This window comes from Galleria mellonella, unplaced genomic scaffold (assembly GCF_026898425.1).
Source record: "Galleria mellonella isolate WM207_F2 unplaced genomic scaffold, CSIRO_AGI_GalMel_v1 utg574, whole genome shotgun sequence".
Lineage (NCBI taxonomy): Eukaryota > Metazoa > Arthropoda > Insecta > Lepidoptera > Pyralidae > Galleria > Galleria mellonella.
In genome coordinates, this window is record NW_026442122.1 from 718,041 (window position 1) to 722,958 (window position 4,918).

At 34.9% G+C, this 4,918-nt stretch overlaps 1 non-coding gene across 1 annotated transcript; it reads left to right on the plus strand.

Annotated features, from left to right (window-relative positions):
• Nucleotides 1–919: 919 nt before the first annotated feature.
• On the plus strand, nucleotides 920–992 carry Trnar-ccu (transfer RNA arginine (anticodon CCU)). Its single transcript has one exon. It is a non-coding gene; the product is annotated as a tRNA-Arg (tRNA).
• Nucleotides 993–4,918: the final 3,926 nt, after the last annotated feature.

Here is a 4,918-nt window from a genome sequence, read left to right on the forward strand (position 1 = left end):
TTTTGGCTCTAGTTTTGAAAATATATTATTGTAATTTACATGTATTCCCAAAGAGGGGTTATTTTTGATGGTTGAAAATGGTATGGTAACCCCGCCTGCGCTAACGGGATACGCTGGCGGAGCACCAGTGAAGGGTGATAGATGAGAATGAAAACAGGCCAGTTAGCCCATCATGATGAATTCATCAGGAATTAACCATGATAGTTTCCAGGGAGAACCGCGTCGACCTGGATGGGTATATTGCTAGCAATGGGATTCTTAATCTCCATTACTAACAATCCCTTTCCCCCCTGTGTAATAGTATTTGCGTGATGCCGGAAGATATATACACACAGATAGACAGATAACAATTCTAAAACTTATTGTTTTTTGCTTCTGTTGCTCTTATTAAGATGATGATGACGAAGGAGGTCAGTTGGCTCATCGTGATGAAATCAACAATAAATCAGTCACGACTGTTTCCAGGGGGAACCGCGTGGAGGTCGACCTAATAGGCTATATTGCAAGGTATAGGCAATAGGATTGCTGATCTCTATTATAAACAATCAAGTTATTGTAGAAAATACAAGACTCTCTTTTTTAATTAAAAATAAGTGAAAATATACTTTTGTTCGTATTCCATACAATTTGGCTGTTTAAAATATTTTTTTTTTAATTTTTTTTTTACAATACGTAAAGTTATGATTTTATTTTTTGTTTAGGTATATAAAATAATCACATTATAAATAAATAGAATAATAAAAAGATAGATTAAATAATTTTCTACGTACATTATTAGACCAGCCCATCAGTTTAAGACAATCGCTAAAAATTTGTGAATTTCATAATTTACTAAATAAAAATATTTTAAAATTTTCGAACTATGAATGGATAATAACGTAGTTCGAAGTTGTTCCTTAATTTCACACACCCTTTCGTCGCCCTTGTGGCCTAATGGATAAGGCACTGGCCTCCTAAGCCGGGGATTGCGGGTTCGAGTCCCGCCAGAGGTACATCTAAAATTGTTTTTTTTCGTATTTTTATTTCAACTAAACAAAGTTTAACAATACTGTTTATATTAAACAGAATTTTTATTTACAAAATATGATTTTTTTATTAATACCTATACAAGGTTAAATTGTTGTACCTGAAACTAAAAATGTGCATACGATATAGAAATAAGACAAAAATATATATATATATATATATATATATATATATATAAAAAAAAAATCGATAAAAATAATCACAAACTTTGGCAAAAAAAAAGCCAAACGAATCGACGATTCCCAAACATTTTGGAATTCTCTTGAAACCAGCAACGAACCAAACTGTACCAGTTACATATATTTGCTCCGTGAATGAACCGGCTAACCGGTAGGAAGCTCACGAAACAGGGACGCGCATAATTCCGGAGCTATTTAATGATTCCACGAACGGATACTGGCAGATCTCAATATTTGAAATTTACTATCCGCACACGGATAAACATGGCTTACAGGATTCATATAGGACGACTAGAGACTATCTGTATTACCTGTCCAAATAAACAATAAAAAATTTATGACTATTTTACCAGAGGGAGACTTTGTACAAAAGTCGTTTGTTTAGCCACCTCTGCCCCATTCGTATTTCTACCGTGAAGCAGTTGTGTTTGCATGGCTGTGTTTCGGTTTGAAAAGTGGGATATGGCAGTGAATTTACAGGGTACAGAGGAATAACACCTGAGTCCTCAGGAATGGCAACGCATGGGGGGTATCATGTGCGAAACAGTATACTCTGTTATGTTTATGTTACTGCTCATGTCTATAGGAGGCTCTTATAACCTACTATGGATATGTTGCATCAGTATTAAGGTAACTTAATTAACTAAACTTAATTAAACAAGATAAGAACATTTTTCTGTACTGATTTTCAAACACACAAATAATTATGAAAATGAATAAAAATATTAGAATAAAAAAAAATATCATAAAAAGGGAAGATTTGATTGTTTGTTTATAAATGATAAACCCAAGAACTGTTCAACCGAGTTTAAAAATGTTTTAACCTACTTACATTCATCATCATCATTGCAGCCATTATTCGTCCACTGCTGGACATAAGCCTCCCCCATAGACTGCCATAAAGAACGGTCCTGAGCCACCTGCATCCACTGACTCCATGCAATGCATTTCAGATCTTCACTCCATCTAGTAGGAGGTCGTTCTACACTGCGTTTGCCCATACGCGGTCGCCACTCAAGAACCTTTCTTCCCCATCGGTTGTCGGTTCTTCGAGCTATGTGAATGCTACGTTATCAACGAGTAACATAATCGCTAATTGTTTGATACATTCATACAAAACATAGTGAAAATTGAGAAATTACTTCATTTGGAAGTTTATTTTATTATATTTATTTTAATATAATTATTGAATTTACTAAAATACCGTAATAAATACATACCATAATCGTGTTCAAATCGGTTATATCCAGTTCCCAGTTATATCCAGGAAGTACATGAACGAGTTTGAACCGGTTATATCTAGTTATAGGTATAGCAGACTCGACTCTATTGGTCCGCTGTCTCGAGACACCTGTCTCACCTTACCGCTCTGCCAATTAGAAGCGAGCGCACCTGTGTTTAGGGGCGGTACACCTGTCAGGTAGGTGTTGGTGAATAAAAAAATTATTGTAAAGCTGCAGCATTTATTGCTTAGTCGCATTGACTTTATGTGTATCAAATATAGGAGTAGACAGACAAACAATTAAAAATTAAAAACAGAACCTTTTTGGGTACAGATATACAAAAGTGAGGTTGAAATTGAGTAGTATATATATATATATATATATATGAGCAACTTATATCCCGGTCAGTAAACATATTCCGTTCACGCGGACAAAGTCGCGGGTAAAAGCTAGTTAAGCTATAAAATTTAAATTAAATAAAGTTCTTTGGATAACAATTTTATATACAAGTCATTATCATCATTCAGTCGTTATATGTCCATTGTTGACTATAGGCCTCTCCCATAGACCGCCATAAAGAACGGCCCTGAGCCACCTGCATCCACAGACTCCCTGCAATGCATTTAAGATCATCACTCCATCTAGTGGCGAGTCATCCTACACTGCTTTTATCAGTACGGAGTCGCCACTCAAGAACCTTTCTTCTCCAACGGCTATCGATACTTTAAGCTATGTAACCAACTTATTACCACTTCAGGTTGCTTATATGTCATATCATATACGATAATCAACAAAAATGTAAAACAATTCAATTAATTAATTTACACTGAGTGATTTTTACACATATCTAGATGTTTTAACATTAGAACTAAACGGAATTATTAATATAAACTGACAAATTATAATATTAGTAACATTTAATTTCCCCATCACAAAAACACGTGCCAAATAAGTTTTTCTTTAGTTATATCCTGCTATATATTATATCGCGCGCATTACACGCTGTTTTAGCGGCGAACTTTGGCGGAAATCCGGTACATGACGGTAATGATGTGTGGACGTCTCACCTGGATGATGATGGTCATTAGTGACTAGTGATGGACGTTTGTCGATGAAATTTAATCGATTGTTTTGACAACTGTATCCTAGTTAACGGAAATTGAGTTGATAATTACAATTACATTGTTTAGTGGTTAAGAACCTTCCCTATCCTATCCTATCCCTTCCCCCCGGATAAGATGATTGTCGTGATTGTCACAGTCTATGCTATGAAGTCCATAGTGTTCAAGTTTATAGGCGGCAGTTACCACTTCTCATCAGGTGAGCCATCATCTTGGACCATTCTTACTGTCATAAATAACTTTTGAAATAATATAATAATGTACCTATATTATTGTAATATAAACTAACATTGACACATATCTTAATATCACTTTATATGAGCTTTGGATGGTAATTAAGTAATTCTATGAAAGATGTGCCTACTTACATAGTGCTTATAATATTTAAACAAGAAAAAATCGTGAGAAAATGAAATAAATGTATTTGTAAAGCTATTTAAGCTCGCACGCGCTAATGGTATACGCTGGCGGGGTATCAGTGAGGCGTGATAGGTGAGAATGAAAAGGCAGGTTAGACCGTCATGATGAAAACTCCTGGAATTCAGCACGATGATCTCCACGGGGACCACGTAGAGATCGATCTGACAGGGTATTTTACCAGCAATGGGGCTGGTAGTCCGCATTACTAACAATCCCTTCCCCCCCCGGATAAGAAGATTGTCGTGATTGTTACAGTCTATGCTATAAAGTCCATAGTGCTTCTCATCGGGTGATTCATCAGCTTGTTTGCCATTCTAAGTATCATAAATAACTTTTGATATAATTGGTTAGTAGCAAAGGCATTTATTTATAGGGAAGATACGTACCTAGCGTATGTTATGAAAACTCGAAATGTCGCAATACCTATAAGAATTATATGTAATATTCATACAAATAGAAGTTATATAGAAGAATTCGGTCCTTACTTTGTTGAAATTCTATAAGACTCTTTAAACATCGTCAAATATAACCTGCAACATTTAAGTCGATAATAAATCGAGGTTATGCCAGGCACATACCGTTAATTTTTATCAGAATGATTTATTTTTGTATACCGCCATCTATATGCTCCCCGTTACAATTATGTAACTAAAACAATAATAATATATATATATATATATATAATAATATAATTAGTTTTAGTTTGTTGTAATCTCATTTAAGTGAATGCTTATATTTTTTTAAGAAATAATAATCCTAAACTGTAAATCGAACAGGTATTTAAGTTACTATGTTCACACAGACCATTTTTAAATTAAATAACTAATAGCAACTGAATATTTTCGCCGTTTGGTCCCGGCATAGAATGAGCCACCCCTTCCTTTCCTATGGGCGTCGTAAGAGGTGATTATTCGAACATAATGGTATAGGAACGGGCAGTAGCGTCCTT